The sequence below is a fragment of the Battus philenor genome, unplaced genomic scaffold (genome assembly GCF_028537555.1).
Source record: "Battus philenor isolate CCGP_79_NKW_IND1 unplaced genomic scaffold, ilBatPhil1.0.hap1 SCAF_97, whole genome shotgun sequence".
Taxonomy (NCBI): Eukaryota; Metazoa; Arthropoda; class Insecta; order Lepidoptera; family Papilionidae; genus Battus; species Battus philenor.
This window is the reverse complement of record NW_027181767.1, coordinates 1-11,425: the sequence shown is the minus strand read 5'-3', so window position 1 is coordinate 11,425 and position 11,425 is coordinate 1. Positions and strand designations below refer to the sequence as shown.

Here is an 11,425-nt window from a genome sequence, read left to right as displayed (position 1 = left end):
CCTTTATGTTTTTTAAAAAATATATTTTGAATGGTTCAAATAATAATAATAGTGATTATATTTTTATTTATAAATTTAAGTATTAATATTTATAATTTTAGAAATTTAAGATATATAATAGGTTGTGATTTAATTTCATATGGGTTAATTTTATTAAGAATTTGAATTTGCTTATTGATAATTATAGCAAGAGAAAATTTGAATAAAATAAAATTTTACTCAAATTTTTTTTTATTTAATGTTTTAATTTTATTAATTATATTATATTTAATTTTTAGTGTAATAAATTTATTTTTATTTTATTTATTTTTCGAAAGAAGATTAATTCCTACTTTATTATTAATTATTGGATGGGGTTATCAACCTGAACGAATTCAGGCAGGAGCTTATTTATTATTTTATACTTTATTTGTTTCTTTACCTATATTAATAGGAATTTTTTTTATTTTTCATAACTTAAATTATATAATTATATATTTTTATAAATTTTTTAGAATAGATTATTTTTTATTATATTTATCAATAATTTTGGCTTTTTTAGTAAAGATACCTATATATTTTGTTCATTTATGACTTCCTAAGGCTCATGTAGAGGCTCCGGTTTCAGGTTCAATAATTTTAGCTGGAATTATGTTAAAATTAGGAGGTTATGGACTTTTACGAATTATAATTCTTTTTCAAAAAATTGGAATAAAATTTAATTTTATTTGAGTAGTTATTAGATTATTAGGTGGTTTATTTATTAGATTAAATTGTTTTTGTCAAGTTGATATGAAATCTTTAATTGCTTATTCGTCAGTAGCCCATATAAGATTAGTGATTTGTGGTATTATAACTATAAATTACTGAGGTTATGTAGGTTCTTATATTATAATAATTGGTCATGGTTTATGTTCTTCAGGAATATTTTGTTTAGCTAATATTAATTATGAACGTTTACAAAGACGAAGATTATATATTAATAAGGGGATAATAAATTTTATACCTTCGATAAGATTGTGGTGATTTTTATTAATATCCTCAAATATAGCAGCTCCACCTTCAATAAATTTAATGGAGAGATTAGATTAATTAATAGAGTAGTAGGATGATCTTGATTATCAATAATTACTTTGATTATGATTTCTTTTTTTAGAGCTGGTTATAGATTATATTTATATTCTTATACACAACATGGAAAATATAATTTAGGAATTTATAGATTTTATACAGGGGTATCACGGGAATATTTAATATTAATATTACATTGATTACCTCTTAATGTTTTAGTTTTAAAAATTGATTATTTTTTTATTTGATTTTATTTAAATAATTTAAATATAAAATATTGATTTGTGGAGTCAAAAATATGAAATTTCATTTTAAATCATTAAAAGATATTCTATTTGTTTTATTAGATTTTTTTTTTTATTTTTTTTTAGAATAATAAGTTTTTTTTTTATAATATATTTTATTATGGAGAATTTAACTTTATTTTTAGAGTGGGAAATTATTTCTTTTAGGTCTATAAGAGTAGTAATGTCTATTTTATTGGATTGAATATCTTTATTATTTTTAATATTTGTTTTAATAATTTCTTCTTCTGTAATTTATTATAGAGGAAGATATATACATTCAGAGTTAAATTTAAATCGATTTATTATTTTAGTTTTATTATTTGTATTATCGATAGTTTTATTGATTATTAGACCTAATATAATTAGAATTTTTTTAGGATGAGATGGGTTAGGTTTAGTTTCATATTGTTTGGTAATTTATTATCAAAATATTAAGTCTTATAATGCAGGAATATTAACTGCTTTATCTAATCGTATTGGAGATGTAATAATTTTAATGGTTATTGCTTGAATAATAAATTATGGTAGATGAAATTATATTTTTTATTTAAATTTTATAAATAATGATTTTATAATAAAATTTATTAGATTTTTATTAATTATTGCAGCTATAACAAAGAGAGCTCAGATTCCTTTTAGATCTTGATTACCTGCAGCAATAGCAGCTCCTACTCCAGTATCGGCTTTAGTTCATTCTTCTACTTTAGTTACTGCTGGCGTTTATTTATTAATTCGATTTAATATGATGTTAGTTGATATAATTTTTTTAAAGTTTTTATTAGTTTTATCAGGGTTAACTATATTTATGGCTGGTATTTCTGCTAATTATGAATTTGATTTAAAAAAAATTATTGCTTTATCTACTTTAAGACAATTAGGATTAATAATAAGAATTTTAAGAATAGGATTAGCTGATTTAGCTTTTTTTCATTTATTAACTCATGCTATGTTTAAGGCTTTATTGTTTATATGTGCGGGTGTTATTATTCATATAATAAATGATATTCAAGATATTCGTTATATAGGAGGAATTAGATTTTATATTCCTTTAACTTCATTATGTTTAAATATTTCTAATTTAGCTTTATGCGGTATTCCTTTTTTAGCTGGATTTTATTCAAAGGATTTAATTTTAGAAATAGTTAGTATAAGAAATTTAAATATATTAATTTTTTTTTTATATTATTTTTCTACTGGTTTAACTATATTTTATACTATTCGTTTATTATTTTATTTAATAATTAATGATTATAATTTATTAGTAGTTTATAATTTATATGATGAGGATTATATAATATTAAAGAGAATATTTATATTATTAGGAATAAGATTAGTAGTAGGAAGAATATTAAGTTGATTAATTTTTAATTATCCTTATATAATTTATTTACCTTTTAATATAAAAATAATAGTAATTTATGTAAGAATATTAGGATTATTAATAGGATATTTAATTAGAAATATAAAAATTTATTCTGTGAATAAATTTTTAATAACTTATAGTTTAAGAAATTTTTTATGTTTAATATGATTTATACCTAATTTATCTACTTATGGTTTAAATTATTATTTTTTAAAATTAGGTCAAAATATTATAAAAAATATTGATATGGGATGAAGAGAAATTTATAGAGGTCAAGGTATATTTGATATTATTAAAAATTATTCTGTTTACTATAATTTTTATCAAATAAATAATTTTAAAATTTATTTATTTAGTTTTATTTTATGAATATTAATTATATATTTAATATTTTTAATTTAATTAATTTAAATAGCTTATAAAAAGAGCATAATATTGAAGATATTAGGGAGATTATTAAATCTTTAAATATTTATAAAAAATTTTTTTTTATTTTTACAATGAAAATGTAATGTTTTAATAATAAACTATATAAATAGAAATATTAATGGTTATTAACCACTATAATTTAAGTTAGTAGCTTAATTTTTATATTTCATAATTTAATTGGAATTTTTTATTCAATAATATCATTAACAGTGATATACCTCTATTTTGGTTTCAATTAATTATTTAAATAAGGAGTTATTAACTCTTTCTTTTAAGTCGAAATTAAATGCAATATTTGCTTCTTATTTAAGATAAATTAAAAATTAATATTTTTTGAATGCAAATCAAATGTTTTTTATAAACTATAATCCTAATTTGTTCAATTAAGTATATTTTGATTTCATTCATGATAAAGTCCAATTAATAATATAATTAAAAAAAAAAATCTAATTTTTATTATTGTAGAAAAATTTACTAAGTTAAAACAATTAATTAAAGGGAAAATTAATGCAATTTCAATATCAAAAATTAAAAAAATTATAGTAATTAAAAAAAAATGAAGAGAAAATGGTATTCGTGCAGAAGATTTGGGATCAAATCCACATTCAAATGGAGAATTTTTTTCTCGATCTATAAATGATTTTTTTGATAAGATTAAGGATAAAAGTATTAAAATATTAGAAATTAATATAATTATAATAGTTAATGTTAATAATAAATTAATTATTTATATTAAATTAAATTAAACTTTTTGATTGGAAGTCAAATATACTAAATATATTATATAAATAAATTAGTTTCCTCATCAATAAATTGAAATATAAAGGAATAATCATACTACATCAACAAAATGTCAATATCATGCTGCTGCTTCAAATCCAAAATGATGATTATTAGAAAAATGGAAATTTAAATGACGGATAAGACAAATAGAAAGGAAAATTGTTCCAATAATTACATGAAGTCCATGAAATCCTGTTGCTACAAAAAAAGTAGAACCATAAATTCTATCTGCAATAGAAAAAGAAGCTTCAAAATATTCATATGCTTGTAGAATAGAAAAATAAATTCCTAATATAATAGTAATAAATAATCCTTGAGTTATTTGAGAAAAATTATTTTCTATAATTGCATGGTGAGCTCAGGTGACTGTAATTCCTGAGGTAATTAAAATAATTGTATTTAATAATGGAATTTGAAAGGGGTTAAATGGGATAATTCTAAAGGGAGGTCATATTGCCCCAATTTCAATATTAGGTGAAAGACTACTATGAAAAAAAGCTCAAAAAAATGAAATAAAGAAAAATACTTCAGAGATAATAAAAAGAATTATTCCTCATCGTAAACCTTTTGATACAAATAAAGTATGTTTACCTTGGAAAGTACCTTCTCGACAAATATCTCGTCATCATTGATATATTGTTAATAAAATAATTATGTAGCCTAAAATTATTAAATTTATGTTAAAATTGTGAAATCATTTAATTATTCCTGTAACTAAAGTTATTACTCCAATGGATCCTGTTAAAGGTCAAGGACTAAAATCTACTAAGTGGTAAGGGTGATTATTGTGTATTGTCATTAATTAGTTTCACTAGAATATAATGTTCTAAGAATAGAAATTACATAAGATTGAATAATTGCAACTGCTGATTCAAGAATTAATAATAAAATTTGAATAAAAATTAGAAAAATTAATATATAGGAAGGTATATTAATTCCAGTATTTCTTAATAATGTAAGAAGAAGATGACCTGCAATTATATTAGCAGTTAGTCGAACTGCTAATGTTCCTGGTCGAATAATATTACTAATTGTTTCAATTAATACTATAAAAGGTATAAGAATACTAGGAGTTCCTTGAGGAATTATGTGAATAAATATATGTTGGTAATTATTAATTCAACCATATAGTATGAATCTTAATCATAATGAAAGGGAGATAGAGAGAGAAATTGTTAAATGACTTGTTCTAGTAAAAATATAAGGAAATAGTCCTAAAAAATTATTAAATAAAATAAAAGAAAATAATGAAATAAAAATAAAAGTTGATCCATTAAATCTATTAGGACCTAATAAAGTTTTAAATTCATTGTGTAATTTATTAAGAATTAAATTTCAAAAAACAAATTTACGATTGGGAATAAATCAAAATGAATATGGAATAATAATTAAACCAATAAAGGTTCTAATTCAATTTAATTGTAGATTAAATAAATTAGTTGAAGGATCAAAAATTGAAAATAAATTACTTATCATTTTCAGTTAAAATTTTTTTTAATATTTTTATTTTGATTATTATTAAAATTATTTTTATTTAAAAAAATATAATAATTTATAATATTAAATAAAATAAAGATACAAATAAAAAAAAAAAAAGATAAAATTCAATTAATGGGTATTATTTGAGGAATAAAAGAATATTACTTTAGTAATAATATAAATTTGACATATTTATGTTATAAATTTAACTAATTCTTTCATTAGAAGTAATTGCTAATTTACTATTAAGTGGTTTAAGAGACCAATACTTGCTTTCAGTCATCTAATGAAGAATAATTATTAATTCAATTAATAAAATTTTTAATAGAAATTCTTTCAATTACAATAGGTATAAATCTATGATTTGATCCACAAATTTCAGAACATTGACCATAAAAAATTCCTGGGCGATTAATATAAAGATTTCCTTGATTGAGTCGACCAGGATTAGCATCAATTTTAACTCCTAGAGAAGGGATAGTTCACGAATGAATTACATCTGTTGCTGTAATTATAATACGAATTTGATTATTTATAGGTAAGACAATACGATTATCAACATCTAATAAATGGAAATTTTTTATTTCTGAATTATTATATTGAATTATATAAGAATCAAATTCAATATTATTAAAGTCAGAGTATTCATAGCTTCAATATCATTGATGGCCAATAGATTTTAAGGTGATTAATGGATTATTAAGTTCATCTAATAGATATAAAAGACGAAGAGAAGGTAAAGCTACAAAAATTAGGGTGATAGCTGGAATGATTGTTCAAATTAGTTCAATTATTTGACCTTCTAGTAAAAATCGATTAATATAATTATTAAAAAATAAGTTAATCATTAAATATCTAACTAAAATAGTAATTATAATTAAAATAACTAAAGTATGATCATGAAAAAAAATAATTTGTTCTATTAGGGGAGATGCTCCATTTTGGAGATTAAAGTTAGATCAGGTTGCCATTTCTAAAAAAAGGATAATCCTTTATAAATGGGGTTTAAATCCATTACATATAATCTGCCATATTAGAAATTTCTTAAAATAGGAAGTTCATTATAAGAATGTTCTGCTGGAGGTAAATTTTGCAGTCATTCAATAGAAGATGATATATTAAGGGAGAATAAAATTATTCGTTTATTAATTATTGATTCTCAAATAATTAATATTATTATTATTATAGATAATAAAGAAATATAAGAGCCAAAAGAGGAAATGATATTTCAAGAAATGAAACTGTCAGGATAATCAGAATATCGACGAGGTATTCCTGCTAATCCTAAAAAATGTTGAGGAAAAAAAGTTAAATTTACTCCAATAAATATTGTAAAAAATTGAATTTTTAAAAGAAAAGGATTAAGGGAAAGACCTGAAAATAAAGGATATCAGTGAATAAATCCTCCTATAATTGCAAATACAGCTCCTATAGATAAGACATAATGAAAATGAGCTACTACATAATAAGTATCATGAAGGGAAACATCAATAGATGAATTTGCTAAAATTACACCAGTTAATCCTCCAACAGTGAAAAGAAAAATAAATCCTAAACTTCATAAAATAGAAGGACTGTAATTAATTTGTGTTCCATGTAAAGTGGCGAGTCAACTGAAAATTTTAATTCCCGTAGGTACGGCAATAATTATTGTGGCTGAGGTAAAGTAAGCTCGAGTATCAATATCTATTCCTACTGTAAATATATGATGAGCTCAAACAATAAATCCTAAAAGGCCAATTGCTATTATAGCATAAATTATTCCTAAACAACCAAAAGTTTCTTTTTTACCTCTTTCTTGAGAAATAATATGAGAAATTATTCCAAATCCAGGTAAAATTAAAATATAAACTTCAGGATGGCCAAAAAATCAAAATAAATGTTGATATAAGATAGGATCTCCTCCTCCAGCAGGATCAAAGAAAGAAGTATTAAGATTACGATCTGTGAGAAGTATAGTAATAGCTCCAGCTAAAACAGGGAGAGATAGAAGTAATAATAAAGCTGTAATACCTACTGCTCATACAAATAAAGGTATTTGATCGAAAGATATGTTATTAACTCGTATATTAATAATTGTTGTAATAAAATTAATTGCTCCTAGAATGGAAGAAATTCCTGCTAAGTGTAAGGAAAAAATAGCTAGATCAACTGATCTGCCTCTATGTGCAATATTAGAAGAAAGAGGGGGGTAAACTGTTCATCCTGTGCCTGCTCCATTTTCAACAATTCTTCTAGAAATTAATAAAGTTAAAGAAGGGGGTAAAAGTCAAAATCTTATATTATTTATTCGAGGAAAGGCTATATCAGGAGCTCCTAATATTAAAGGGACTAATCAATTACCAAATCCTCCGATTATGATTGGTATAACTATAAAAAAAATTATAATAAAAGCATGAGCTGTAACAATAGTATTATAAATTTGATCATCTCCAATTAAAGAGCCAGGATTTCCTAATTCAGTTCGAATTAATAAACTTAAAGAAGTGCCTAAAATTCCAGCTCAAATTCCAAAAATAAAATATAATGTTCCAATATCTTTATGATTAGTAGAATATAGTCATTTTCGCTAATAAAATGGCTGAAATATAAGCGATAAATTGTAAATTTATTTATGAGAAATAATCTCTTTTATTAATTAAGTCTTATAGTCAATAATGATGTAAAATTGCAAATTTTAAGGAGTAATTTTTTTTTTACTAAGGCTTAAAGAATTTCTTTTTTTATAATTTTGAAGATTATTAGTTTATATAACTTAAAACCTTACATAAAAAAAAAAGTTCTTAAGATTATTCCTAGTAAAGAAATTATACTTAGTAAATTAATAATAAATAATGAGTTAATTTTAGAAAAAAATTTAAATCATTTTATTTTTAGATAATTAAATATTAGTGATGAATAAACAATTCGAATATAATAAAATAATAAAATTAAACTTATTATAATAAAAATAAAAGTAATAAAAAAAAGTTGATTATTTAATAAAAAATTAATAATAATTCATTTAGGGAAAAAACCTAAAAATGGTGGTAATCCTCCTAATGATAAAAAATTAATCAGGAAAGAAATTTTAATTAAAGAATTTATGTTAATAATAAATAATTGATTAATAAAGTAAACATTTAAAAAATTAAATAAAAAGCATATAATTCTAATTAAAAATGAATAAAAAATTAAATAAAATATTCATAAGTTTTCTCTAATTATTAAAGCTGCTAATATTCATCCTAAATTATTAATTGATGAAAAAGATATAAGTTTTCGTAAAGATGTTTGGTTAAATCCTCCTAAAGCACCAATAATAGCATTGAGAATTATAATTATAATTAAAAAGTTATAATTTATATAATAAGACAATAAAATTATGGGGGAAATTTTTTGTCAAGTTATAATAATAAAACAATTAAATCATGATAATCCTTCAATAATATTGGGAAATCAAAAATGAAAAGGGGCTGATCCTATTTTTATTAATATAGAAGAATTAATTATAATAGATAAAAAATAATTAATTTCAAATCTTTTAATTATAATTATTTTAATTAAAATTGAAAATAAAAAATTAATAGAAGCAATTGCTTGAGTAAGGAAATATTTTAAAGCTGCTTCAGAAGATAAAAGATTTTTAGAATTAGAAATAAGGGGGATAAATCTAAGTAAATTAATTTCTAGTCCAATTCAACATCCAAGCCAAGAATTAGAAGAAATGGAAATTAAAGTTCTAAAAAATAGAATAAAATAAAAAAATATTTTATTTGAATTAATATTTAGGAAAATTTATAATAGGGGGATTATAAAGAACTAAAAATTCAATTATTAATATTTATATTTTAGTGTAAGAAGCACAATAATTTTTGATATTATTAGATATAGTTTGATTCTATAAAATATAATAAAGGTAGAATTCTACATTATTTATCCTATCAGAATAATCCTTTTTTTCAGGCACTTTATTTTTAAAAAAAAGGAATTACCTTTATATTTGAGGTATGAACCCAAAAGCTTAAATTTAGCTTATTTTTAATTTATTAATTTTTATATTTATAAAAAATTAATGAGCAATGGTTAATAAATTATATTAAGTAAGAAAAATAAATTAAATTTAAAAGGAAATTAATTGTTAAAAAAAAAATAAATTGAATTTATTTATAATTTTTTTTTAATATATATATATATATATATATATATATATATTAAATATTTAATTAATTATTAAATTAAATATTATAATAAATATTTAAATATATTAATATAATTAATAATATAAATAAAAAATTGTATTTTATAAATAATATTATATTAATTTTATATTATTTAATTAATATAAATTGTTTATTTTATAAAATTAATTATTTAATTAATATAGAAGAAAAGAGAAAGAATAATAAATAAAATTTAATAATTTCTAATAAATATTTTAATATAAAAAAAAAAAAAAAAAAATCTATATGTCAAAATTAAATATATAAATAAATTTTTTATGGTTTAAATATTTTAATTTAAATTTGTTTTACATATAAATTTTAGTGTTAATTTTTAATTATTTTAATAATTTTAAAATTAAAATATAGTAGTAATTAAAATTAAAAATTTAAGAAATTAAGATTTAGTATTATTTAATAAATTATTAACAAATTTTGTGCCAGCAGTTGCGGTTATACAAAAAATAATTTAAATTTTATCAGTATATAATTAATATTATTTTAAAGAAAATAAATAATTAATTATTAAGTGAAATTTTAATAAATTAAAATTTTCATTATAAAATATGAATTATTAAATTTTTTCAAAAACTAGGATTAGATACCCTATTATTAAAAATTAAATTTAAAATGCTAAAATAGTATATAATTATTTATAAAAACTTAAATAATTTGGCGGTATTTTAGTTCATTTAGAGGAATCTGTTTATTAATTGATAATCCACGAATAAATTTACTTAATTATTTAATTTTGTATATCGTTGTTAAAAAAATATTTTTTTATAAAAATAATATTTTAAAATTTAAATAAAAATTTAACTCAGATCAAGATGCAGATTATAATTAAGAATATAATGGATTACAATAAGAAATAATTAAATGGATAATATTTTTTAAAAAATATTGGAAGGTGGATTTAAATGTAATTTTATTTAGTTTAATAAAATGATTTTAAATTAAAATATGTACATATTGCCCGTCGCTTTCATTTATAAATTGAAATAAGTCGTAACAAAGTAGAGGTACTGGAAAGTGTTTCTAGAAAGAACAAATTAGAGCTTGAAAAAGTATTTCATTTACATTGAAAAGATATTATATTAATAATTAATTTGAGGGGGAAAAATTAATAAATAAAAAATAATAAAAAAATTTTTAAAATATAGATATTTAATGGGGGTTAAAGTATTTATAAAGAAAAAATTAAAAATTTTATAGTGAATTAGTATTGTAAAATAAATTTTAAATATTTGAAAATTAATCAAAATAAAAGTAAATTTAATTTATTGTATCTTGTGTATCAGAGTTTATTAATAAAATTTTTTATGAAAAAAATTCTCGAATTTAAAAGAGTTAATTAATTATAAAAGTTAATGTTGAATAATTATTTTTAATAATTAATTAGAAATGAAATGTTAATCGTTTTTAAATATATCTAGTTTTTTTAGAAAAAAATTTAATTTAAAATATTTTATTATATAATTTTTATTAATTAAATTTTTATTAAAAAATATTCAATATTTTAAGGGATAAGCTTTAAAATAAAATATTATAATATATAAATTAAATTTATAATTTAAAATTTTAGAATTTATATTGTTAATAAATTATAATTTTTTATAAATAATTTAATTTATTTTAAAATTTAAAATTAAATATTTAATTTTTTATAAAAAAATAATTTATAATTAAATAAAAATTAATTATAATGATAAAATTAGTATATTAAAATGTAGATAATAAATTTATATTTATTAAAAATTAAGTAAAGGAATTAGGCAAAAATTTATATTCACTTGTTTATCAAAAACATGTCTTTTTGAAAATAATATAAA

The 11,425-nt window shown here is 19.4% G+C and overlaps 3 pseudogenes; 1 reads left to right on the top strand and 2 right to left on the bottom strand.

Annotated features, from left to right (window-relative positions):
• Positions 1 to 573: 573 nt before the first annotated feature.
• On the top strand, positions 574 to 3,106 carry LOC137932555 (NADH-ubiquinone oxidoreductase chain 5-like; annotated as a pseudogene).
• An 812-nt stretch (positions 3,107 to 3,918) lies between these two features.
• LOC137932557 (ATP synthase subunit a-like) lies at positions 3,919 to 5,537 on the bottom strand (annotated as a pseudogene).
• Positions 5,538 to 5,680: 143 nt separating this feature from the next.
• LOC137932558 (NADH-ubiquinone oxidoreductase chain 2-like) lies at positions 5,681 to 9,135 on the bottom strand (annotated as a pseudogene).
• Positions 9,136 to 11,425: the final 2,290 nt, after the last annotated feature.